We start from the raw sequence: 12,526 nt of genomic DNA on the forward strand, positions 1-12,526 counted from the left end.
AACATTACTAAGTTTTTAGTTCCACTAATGTTTCATTTAAGTATTGCAATTGGTTGTATTTTTTACACTCACTGTATTTCTCTCCTTGTTATAACCCTTTGGAATCTCTAGTAAAATACAGCTCAATAGCGTCTAATCAGTTTTACATTCTATTTTGAGTTTTGAAAAAGTGATTTACCAGGAAGTCAACAACGCACACCGCCAACGCTTGCCAGAACAAGTTTTGAAATCTGACCGTCACTTGTAGTGCACCCATAGCCCAAAGTACGAAGTCACACAGACTACTATACTACACCTGACCCTAAACAAATGAGTACCTGTTTTGATTGCCATGTCTCAGTATCGTACATGTTGTACTAAACATGTGTTTAATGATGTCGTTCCCTAATGGATTAATGGTAAACTTCACGTTACGATTTAGGATTCGATTCGTGTAGCAGACGAAGCGCAGATAGCTCATGTGGAGCTTTGTTTACAATTTCGCCCAAATATACGCGAGGGCTATCTGCGCTAGCTCGCCTAATTTAGCAATGTAAGACTGGAGTTTGTTTGTTTTTGAATTTCACTCAAATTTACACGAGGGTTATCTGCGCTAGCCTGCTTAATTTAACAGTGCAGCTAGCCATAACACCCGTCACCAACTTTTGGGCTACTCTTTTATAACGAATAGTAGGGGTGATCGTCATATTATAATGCCGCTACGGCTGAAAGGGCAAGCATATTTGGTGTAACTAGAATTCGAACCCGCAACCCTCAGATTACGAGTCGAGTGGCCAAACCACCTGGCCGTGCCGGGTTCGTTGTGCAGCTTTGACTAATAACCAAATATGCTTTTCATAATTAATGTTATCCGAAAAGACATTAAGATAACAGAATTGAGAAGTAAAAGAGACGTTGACAGATTCTCAATACAGATTTCATTCTACAGTCCACTGACCTAACTGTACATCGATGTGTGCGGGTGTGTGTTAAATATGCTACTATTCACCGAGAAGAACAGAACTGCTAATTCACTCATACCACACATGCTAAGTTTATTGTCTTATCAAGAGCGGTATCCATGCTACCGTTTTCCTGTAATGACGTAATAAATGCGGCACGTTAAGATATTCCACGCTTATCCAGTGGATAGACTCGGTAAGCTTGAGAGCTTATAAAGATGTAATTAAGGGTTCAATTCTTGCGGTAGGCACAGCACAGATAGCTCATTGTACAGTTTTACACTTACACAAAATAATCATTAGAGTAAGATTATAAGAGATTTCTTTCTGCGGTGTAACCTAATAACAGATGGTTATACTTTATTATTGATTATACTTGTAATAAAGTATTATGTATTATAACTTTTGACACTTCGAGCTTAATCTACAGTTTTGTTTTAAGTTTCCTTACTGATTATAAAAATCTTTTTGCTACAAGTTACATTGAGAAAGAATATTTTAGTACAGGTGTAACATTTCGATCACTAATGTAATCATTCTCACGTACGTTCATGGATTTGGGAAATGAGTTTTTGGGGTTCAAGTTACGCTCTGTTTCACCTATGTAAAAAGATGGATAATTGTTATAGTTTATTTGGTAATTTTTTCTCGGCGTGGTGAGTTCATTATATAATGTTATTAGCACGTGTTTAATTCTCATTCTTGGGATAAAACGAAATCAGTCAGTACGTTAAACGTATATTTACGTGCTTGTCTTTTCCAAATTTCTAATAAAGTCAAGCTGGTATTTTCTATACGTAGAATAGTACAAGTAATTAGATTCCCTTTGTTTTATGGATTGTTTTTGAAAATATCAGCATATCTCTATTACATATTAAAGAAAAACAAACTAGCACATAAATATAACCTTAACATAAAAACTGGATTCAATTTCCCCTAAAATAAGAATAAAACACATGTTAAAAATTATATAAAGAACTCACCCTACCAGAAAACATTTACAAAAAAAAAATGTTTAACAACAACGTTTTACGTAAGGAAAAACTTGAAGTAACTTAAATATATGTTTAAAATGATACCAAAAACCTTCCGAAGTCCATAACTAGTGAACAAAGATAACATCAGTTTTTTTCTGAACGAAATATTACAGTACTAAAACATGAGCATATTAACAGAAGTAGAATCAGAATAGCCTTAGTAATAGAATCAATTCCATATTGTGAAATACCCAGATACATCTTTATGTCTTTGATCGCTGTTTCCCGAGACAGTCATAATCTTATCCAAATGTTTTGATTAGACGTATGTCCGCATTTTCATATTCAAATACTTTTAGATTCTCTCTTCTGTTCAGCTATAAATAAATAATTTGTCAATTACCACATATCGATATGTTCACAAAAGTAATCACTATCAGTTCTAAAATGTAAATACATTGTTAGATTGTTGAATGTTAATTTATGTGTGAAAACTTTTATTGCTATTAAAACTTGTGTACTAGTTATGGAAATGTAGTTTTTCTAAAATCAGAGCCCTCTAGTGTGGTTTAAGTATTACAAATATATACACTCTTCTAACTCTTGAAAATTCTTAAAGGACTAGATCAATAATGTCGTGTCAAACTTATAATGACCCTAATATAATGTCTTACGACAAATATAAAAAATAATAGTCATGCTTCGCCAGCAAGTAAACGGTATTTACACCATAACAATCCTTAATGGTTGTAATTTATTCCTTTTGCCGTAACACACTAACAGCGATACGTTGAAGTAAACGGATAGTCTATTTCTTGTGTGGTAGTAAGGTAAAGCCCCCCGCTAGTACAGTGGTATGTTTTCGGATTTACAACGCAAAATCAGGGCTTCGATTCCCCTCGGTGGGCTCAGCAGATAGCACGACGTGGCTTTGCTATAAGAAAACACACACGCAAGGTAAAAGCGATGCGTCAAGTGAGATTATTATAATTTCTTTATTGTGACATAAGATAGTGACAGCGGAACGTTGAAATAAGAAGTAATCATTTCTTTATTGTAGAGTTTCACAGTAACAGTGATGTGTAGAAGACGTCTGAAATTTCTTTTTTATGTAATATAACAACAGCAGTACGTTGAAGTGAAATTTCAGCGTCTTTCTTTTTATGTTACATAGCAACAGTAGTACGACTGCTTTACAGAGACACTTGCGCAGTAGTTTTGCAAAGGAGTGTAAATATATACCTTCTCCAATAGGCGTGCGCAGGTATTATGTATAATGAAGTCATAAAACTGATCCCAACGAAGCTAGAATCCATTAGCGGTTCGTTTATCAATGAAATATTATAGTCTATTGAAATAATGGAAAAGTGAAATGAAAGAATAAAAACCAAAATTTACGGAGATGAAAAACATCAAAGAGTGATGCTAACTGGAATATATATTAGAGGAATTTATGATAGAAAAGCGCGATAAAAAAATAGAATAATCAACAACCCTTGAAACCCGAATAATAGCACAACTAAGAAAGATTCACAATTTTCTTAACAATTAAAATAACGTCATGCTTTAGGCCTGATTTTTCAGTTATTAAACGTGATATCTTTTCTGAAGTACAAGTGTTTCTAACTTTTATCGTCGCCAGTTGTAAATATTTCAGTATTCAGCACAAATTCTGAGAAACGTACAGTTTAAATCGTTGTTGAAACGACAACAATAAACACCTAATCTTTAAATGTTGGATATTAGTTGTTTTTCTGCTCAATTTTTAATGTATTTTTTGCATAATGATCACTTATATTCAGCCTGTACTTAATAAAACATGTAAGCTCTAAGATGCATAATTTTAGAGAAGTAACATTTGTAAAAAACGTAATTTTATTTTTACTCAAGCTAAAGTAATACTGTTGCTCTAAACTATCCTAAATAAATCAGGAAGAATAAACCAAAAATAACTAATATTACCATTTTCCCATTAAACCTTTCGTGTAGTTATTTACTATTTAGTTACTTATATGTCAATGTCCTTACGTATGTATAACTATTTCTGTATTGCAGATATTTAGTGTTTTTTGTGCATAAATATTGCATCGATTACTTTATTTTTTGAATCAGAGGATATATATTTAAGTAACAATATGCACTATTTGTTCTTGGGAGGAATAACAATAACTGTTTTATGGGTTTAATAACATACGTGGGCATCAGCGAGAAAACATATATCCTTCTTTATTCATTCAGTATGTATACACATATATATATTATTCTGTTTCTTTAGACTACTACCCCTAGAAAGTTCTGAGTGTTATTTAAATCTGAAAGACCTAAACATAAGGTATGTTTAATGGATAATGAATCATTCACATTTAGATATTGTTAGCCTATATTCTGTAGGCTCTAACAGAACTGTGGTTTATATGTACTAAATAGGTTCACAATCAAGAAGTGCCTCTTCTGTGGCGTTTAATTGTAATTTCTTTGAAGAACTGTTTCAGTTCAATGACTAAAGACGTCATCAACAACTTGAAGTTTTTAAATTATATTATAATTAGATTACTTCTGCAAATAGACGTACGACGTAACTAAGACATATTTGAATGATCTTGAATTGGTGTTTCATTTATAAGAAGACTGAAACTTAGTTCACCAGAAAGGAAAAAGAAAATCAAGTGTGCCTTACAAGAGATTGTTAGCTCGTGTGGGTTTCTTAAGAGCACAGATAAAGAATAAATGTGAAACAAAGATTACTTACTTGTATGTCGTAAAGCTCTTGCTTTAAACTTCACGCAGGGTTGTCGGTGCCTTTGAAAGAACTGTGCTGATCAGTGTTTCAACCGAAACTGAAAGTTCTCTAAGCAATAACTGTGGGCATCAAGTCTTCTTATACTCCCATCCAGGGCGCTGTCGTTTATAAATGGTGGCGCCCTCCAGCAGCTAAGCAGGAATTCAACACCCACGCAAAAGGTGTGGGCGACATTAGTCCAAGTTACGTGCATTCTAGTGTGGGGTAGTATTTTGATGACTAAAAACTGGAGTTGTGATTTCAGATACCAATAAAAAAAGTAAGCTTTGGACAAACCCCTAGAAGTGCGGACAACTGGGGAAGAAAGATATTAAGAACAGCAGTTCTTCGATTCATCACACTGCAAATAAGTATAAAAAAAAACTTCTTTTGTTTCTGTTATAAACTTCCTGACTTTTGCTCTTTTTATCCTGCAGCTTTCAGTATTAAAAAAATATGCTTCCTATAACATGACCAACTTACTTTTCTAATTGAAAACTTTTATGAGAAACTGGTGTGTTAGAACAAAGAACAAACTTAATTACTAACAAATATATATATTTGTATATAATTATGGTGGTTCATCCATGTTTTTTTATTGCAAATAACCACCAGTATCTGCTATAAAGACGAACAAAAAGCAATGAACAAAATACCTCTAGTTCTATAATTTTATAACAACTTGCACAATCTAAAATAATGTTATAACTCCTCACACTTTGCACTTTATGAGTGATAGCTTAGTATGTCTGTGTGCGTAGTTCCTTGCAAACACAATGTAAGTGAAGTCTCTCGGGAAATCTACAGATCAGTGTCATTTGGTTTTGTGTAAAAAGGATTAGGTAAAGGATATTACAACGTGAAAAACCTGTAATATAAGAACAGTAATAACTAACTTGTAGATACTGCTTCTTATCGTATGAAATATTTATATGCTGGAGTACTTTTTCTTTACATGACGTCATGCAACGTATCTTCATTTCATCTTTACCAAACCTGACCCTCTTTGCGCATGGCACCCTTAAATTGGGGGTTTCTAACCCATAAGGTAGTAGGATTATATGACATTCGATATCATTGTTTGCGTAAAGGTGATTTTATTTATTATCCAGCTTGTATAGCGTTATAGATATATCAGGTATTTTATATTTCCTGATTATCGACTGATGATTTCTCCCAAACAGGCATTTTATGTACACATGTAAAGTAACAGACCAGCAGTACCAGCCGTCATAAGGTCTTTGTCCGACTATATCTTAGCAGAATAACGGAATGGACTATCACGTTTATTACGCGCTCACTGATGAAAGTGCAGGACGTGTTTAGGAATCACGTCTCGACACACAAACCACTGAGCTACGTTCACAGGTTTTTCTAACATTCCTACTTGGACTCTAACGATTTAATGTGGTCTAAACTATTAACCTCGCGTCGCATGTTACTGAGAGTAATAAAGTTACCAATGTAGTTTAAGTTATATTCGCAAATTTATATGATATTATTCTAGAATAAGTTTAAAAATCAAATCTAAGGTTAATAAAATGAATTACTTTCGTAATACAAAACACAGTTCTCAAATTACTAAATATTGAGCTAGATGGAGAAAGTCGCCAGTGGTCTTCTTTACTCTGAACTTTACTCCTGAGGTGATTGAATGAATTGCGTTTTATGAAAAATATTTGTAAGCTGTCTCATGTTCTCATTGTAACTATGATTATAGAAGACTACTTTAGAAAGTATTACAGTATTACATTTTTTTCATGCACAATTGTTTGCTCTCGAGATAAATAACAAGAGTCAGCAATTCAACGTTGAACCTTAAACACACAAGATATATCCCTAGCCTGATAACTTTAATGGCGAAAGAAAGGACCAGAAATATCTTTTAATTTTACGTAAAATGCACGTAATCACTTTGAGTTCAGCATTCTTTATCCATCATACTATTAGTTTTGCGTTTTAATTAACACAGTGAAACTGAAGTCGTAACGCATGAAACTTTAATATGTTTTCTAGTATAAAACTGGCATTTCTGTCAACAGTGGTATTAACATGGTTTTCAGTACTATTTTGTTTTGTATAGTAAAAAGAATTGTAATTTTTAAAATTTGCACAAACTTTCAACTGTTCTGCTTATAAAAATTTTGTTTATTTTATTCTTAACGTTCCATCAGGTTTACCTGGCAGTACCAGGTGAAATATAATATATTATGATAAAATGGCGTGTCTGCGTGTGAGACCGCCATAGCTTCAAGAACAAAACGCATATAAACCTGAAATTTTGCACACACACTAATTATACCCTGAGAGTGTGCACCTGGGTATTATTACTTATCTACGTGTGTGTAAGCATGCGCGTGTGAATCTTTTTAATAAGACAAGGTAGTGAAAAACCACATTGAAAAGAAATGGTTTCTCATATTACAAATAGAAATCACAAAAAGAGACAGACAAACATATGAGTGCATGCGCATGTGAATCTTTTTTTAATAAGGCAAACTAGAGAAAAACCTCATGGAAAAGAAGTAGTTCCTTATTAACAGCTTCTAATGAATAGAAAAGCCACTGTTTTGGTAACAATGCGTTCCAACATTGGCTTTTATGCTATGTTGCTTAGCAACAAAAGTATATTGGCTATACTTTTTACGATAAAATTGGCACAAAATACACACACACTGATATAATCAACTAGAATACATTAACCTAATCATGTTAGTTTTACTATATAATCCGATAAAAACGTGTGTGAGATTTTCATTTTATTGCTTTTGACGATCCAGTTTTATATTGAATACGAGGTACACCTTGAAAAGTATAGATAAAGAAGTTAAGTAAATGCACTTTTTCTACTTGACAGCACTTTGTTGGATATGCACTTAGTAGTTTAAAGAAGATACGTCGATGTTTGTTCTAGGACCATTTTTAGAGTACACGCATAAGTTTACTGGAAGAAAAAAGTTCATTTGAAAGCGGTTATGTCTATATAAATTATTCGATGAAGGTTAACGAAAACATCTAAACAGTACATGAATATTCCGTCACAAACTGGTTGTAGGCATCCTAAACTAATCAAATTAATATCTTTATTGCAACATCACTACTTAAATACAGGATTTCTAAGTAATGTAATTACAATTATAATCGCAGACACCAAAATTTATAAGTCTACTAGTCTTAGGCCTAACATTAGTTAAGTATTTTTTTAATCATGGCTTATGTTCGATAAAAAGGTAAGTTATCATTCTAGCTTGTGTACTTTATTTTACTTTAGTTCAGTTAGGGATAAACTTTAGCGTATTTAATACTCTCACTAAATACACTTTCAGTGTTATTCCATGACCTTCCGTTACATTTTTTTAATTTAGTGAACTTTTAATATGTTGTTGCATAAAATATTTGATAAAGTACATTTACACCCGTTTCCTGCTTACATCCTTTGAAATAGTGTTCGTATATTTTCCCAAACTGTTTTTAGTCATCTAAGCTTTATCATATCCAGATAAACCTTGACCCAATTAATCATCGGGCTAAGGTCTTTCTACTCTTCATTTCATTTATGCATGTATTGAAATTGTCTTGTGTTCATAACGCAGATTTTACTGCACTAACTTGCATCCATATTAATACTTACAGAGACTACAGATAGCACTAGTCTCATCAACAAATGTTCTTAATACGTATTTCATGAATTGTTTGTTTGTTGTTAAACTGAGAGTTACACAGCGGATTACTTGTTTTCTGTCCACAGCAGGTATTGAAGCCCGACTTTTAGCAATAAAACCTACACACTTATCGCTGAGCCACCAGAGGTTTTTTTAAGAACTGTTATATACATTACCGATTTTTCCACTTTAAACATCATTCTTTACACAGTAAAGATAACTTAAACCAATAATATGATAAGAAATGCAAGTAATTAAAGATAAAATAAAACGAAAACACATTTATAGCTTAGCCATAACATGAACACAAAATAAACAAAACTGACATACAGCCTTAAAAAACATTTGTCTAAAAATTGTTGAAGCAGTAAACATCATTATATAAGTAAACAAGACATAAGATTAAGAGGGGAAAATAGTGAATTGAAAAAACATATTCATTACTTCCCACAAATATGAAAACTAAAATTTAATCAGATTACTTTTAAGTATTTTATTCCAAAAAAAAAAAACACTAAAGGACGTTTTTGAAAAATCAAATAGTTCAAAAAACATTTATTCATTTTATGACTTATAATAAAAAGTGGCACTGCCAAATTATTTTTATTAATTCTAAACTTAAGACTAATAATCAGCAAACTCTCACTTTGGAAAACTGTGATAATTACTAGTCTGAGATTTAGAATTAATCAGCGACATTCGGCAGTATCGTCCCATGTTTAAATAGATTTTTAATATATTTGATTTTTTTTAACTATAGAGTAGTTGCCTGACAGTAACTCTGGTTAAACTGAAAATTCACCATTTTTCAGATATATTGAAATAGCTTACAACCGGAATAAAATAGGCGGTTCTAATTGTCGTGTTTCTGTTCGAGTAAAATTAAATTGAATTTAGGATTACATACTTTATAATTTAATTATCATTTAACAGTTGTGTTTTTTATTGTGTCTATTTGTATATAAGGGAGGATATATTTTTCATTTTAAATTACGTTATTCTCTGTGTGCTTTAACGCTTTAATGTGGTCTAATATGAAAAGTTTTCGTTTGTTTATAAGTGAGGTTTAGTGTTACGAGATGAGTGTAAGTAACATTTGAATATGATATGATACATTTAATTTAGATTATTATGTATTTATCAATTAATACAAAGTTACAGAATCGAAACAGAACATGAATTAATATAACTATAATAAATATGTTTTAAAAGGACATGAAGCTATTGATTTCTACGTGTTTAATTCTAACGTGTTTGTGAATTGTATCATCGACTCGATATTAACTCGCTCACCGCGAACTCTCGATAAGGCATCAAAAAAGTTCCGAACCATTTTGTATATTAAAATATATTTGTATAAAAAAGACTCTGTGTGTATTAATCTTCTTGGTAAGTATCATAAATTGGATACATATCAACACTTATTTAATTTCTTCCCCCCGCTAGTATAGCGGTATGTCCACGAATTTACAATGCTAAAATCAGGGATTCGATTCCCATCGGTAGGCTCAGCAGGTATCCCGCTGTGACTTTGCTATAAGAAAACACACACATTATTTAATTTCTAACTTTAACTCGGTTTCAGGCTATTTGAAATTGCAATAGTGACACATCAAATATTTTTAGCGATTTTTGTCTTTCAGTTCTTGTTTTCCTCCTTATATTTTCTTAAAATTAATTTATTCAGATATTAAGTAGTTGTTATGGATATCAAACTGCCATGAATTTTAGAACTGTTGAAAGCTCGATGTTTAAAGATTAGATTAATAAGAAATATAAGTGACTTAAATTTTTAATGTGCAACTAAAATGGTATTTTTCAAACTTACATTACTCTTTTTCTAAATTGCATTTAATTTATTTAAGATAATTAATAGCAGAGAAATGCATTAAAGTATTAATTCGATGTAAAGTTAAACAATTATATAAATTAAGTCTACTTTGCTCTACACACATATAAATATTTTTTTTACAAACCTCGCAATGTCATTTTTAATTTTTGTAATTATTAGCTTCATAAAATGATAAAAGAACGTTTGCACATGAAGCTCGTTCCAATATTACTTTGATGGCTAGTTGTAGATCTTTTCTGTTTTGTTAATTTCGAGGTATATTCCACAATGAAAAGAACTTTGATACTATAAGAATCTATGTTAGTAAGTTAGTCTATTAATCTTTGTTTTTGTTCTTACAACTGTAATTCTGGAAAGAAATTGTACAATATATGTATATCCCAAGAAAAACACGAATCTCTAGTTCAACTTTGATAAATGTACTTCCGTAATTAAACAAAAGCAGATAAAGGAAACAAAGTACCAATCTTAAATGCAAAAGAATATGTCAAAATATAGTACGTGCTTCCTAGTCTGAGGCTGAATGAAGATCCAATGTCTATGAGTAAAATAAGATTGCAACAATATTTGTCACAGTTAATGAAGGACAATATTGTAACTGAAAACGTTTATAAATAGATTGTATTCATGTTGGAATATTGTATGGTTTCGCGCAAGTTCGTAAACAGAACATTTCTGTAAGATTAATAGTTTCTAATATTAGCACTTCCATTAATAAACTAGTTGTGTCTTTTTTTTTTTTTTCATTAATCTTCTGCGTGAATAGACGAACAATGGATATACTATTAAAGATAGTTTGGAAGATTTGCAGTATTATATTCAATTAAAATATGTCTGTGGCCAGCTATGACATGAAATATAAGCTTAGTATAAGCGCTCCTTATACTAAGCTTTTTATGCAAAAAAAATTATTAATTTATATTCAGAACTGTCTTGTTCATTTTTCGAGAATTTTCTTTCTAAATGTCTTATTTTCCAAACTAATGTATAGTACAACTAAAATATCGTATTTCATGTTGATTGTACGAATTCATTAAAAGATTTAAGGTTTAAAGTATGGGGTATAAGACTACATCTACTCTGATTATTTTTCTTTTTTGCATTTTAAGAAGTATATAGAGCTTAAGCCATTTTATTGTGGAACATATGTCGATGACAGATGTTTTCAATCATAAAGCATTGCATTATTTAAATAGTGAGCGTCTAAACAAAACAAATATTGTTGAATATTAATAAATATAAATTGTCATTCTTAAATACTCTTGATTATAACAGACAATATATTTTGGATGTGTTTGTTCACCGTTATCTAACGTACTCAAGAGATTATGCACATTTCAAATGTTTCTTTCCCCAGATCTTCAAAATAACTTTTGTTAAAATATTTATGAATCGTGTTTACAAGATTATAAACAATTATATTCTAATTTCCATAAACTTTCTAAATACAATCACTTTGATGGTACCTTAATTGATAATAATGTTAAATTTACTGAACACCCCTAAAATATTGAGTTACATGTGGTAAATAACCCAATAGTAATGGTGTTACCGTATTTAGGACAACAGCCGCATTACATAACAAAGAAAATAATTAAGGTTAGACAGACTTTATCCATAGGTTGAGATTAAACGTAATTTAATATCTATTCTTAGGAAACACAACTTTTTAGGTTTACAAATTTAATTATTAAAATTGAGAGGTCATAGTATTACTTAATAATTTGTGAGTCCTTTTTATGCGGAGGAATATGTAGTGTCTAATACTAGGCGAGTCATAGAATCTATAAAACAGAACATTCCAGAGAAAGTTCAGTGTTACACGAAATATATTCAAATGCTACATATGTTTTATATCTGAGAATTTTATTGTGGTGATTAGAGCTAACATTGTTTTCGGAAAAGTATGATAAATGTTAGTTTAAACAATAAGTCTTGAGAGTAAAATAAACTATAAAACGTAATACATGCGTTAAGTATTTTGGGCTTACTCAACGGGCCTAAAACTAAAATTAAATTTACTTGGGTTAACTACAGATTTCACATAGCCCTCCCCGCCAGTATAACGGTAGGCCTACGGACTTACAACTCTAAAATCAGGGGCTCGATTCCCCTCGGAGGGCTCAGCAGATAGCCCGATGTAGCTTTGCTATAAAAACACCACACACACACAAATTGCAGAAATCACAAGTAACAGCAAAATGTTTTGCAAATTTTCAAAATTTAAAAACTTTAGTTTTACATATTTAAACTCTTATTTTGACTGTGATTTTTGAAACAAATATAAATACATCAAAACATTACTTTAAACACAA

The 12,526-nt window shown here is 31.4% G+C and overlaps 1 protein-coding gene across 1 annotated transcript in view; it reads right to left on the reverse strand.

Moving 5' to 3' along the window:
- LOC143228047 (zwei Ig domain protein zig-2-like) overlaps positions 1-4,802 on the reverse strand; it is a 30,924-nt gene extending 26,122 nt beyond the window's left edge. The window contains exon 1 of the mRNA XM_076459389.1: positions 4,668-4,802. The gene's annotated coding sequence lies outside the window, so the exon portion shown is untranslated. The remainder of the gene's footprint in view (positions 1-4,667) is intronic.
- Positions 4,803-12,526: the final 7,724 nt, after the last annotated feature.

Source organism: Tachypleus tridentatus, chromosome 10, assembly GCF_004210375.1.
Source record: "Tachypleus tridentatus isolate NWPU-2018 chromosome 10, ASM421037v1, whole genome shotgun sequence".
Taxonomy (NCBI): Eukaryota; Metazoa; Arthropoda; class Merostomata; order Xiphosura; family Limulidae; genus Tachypleus; species Tachypleus tridentatus.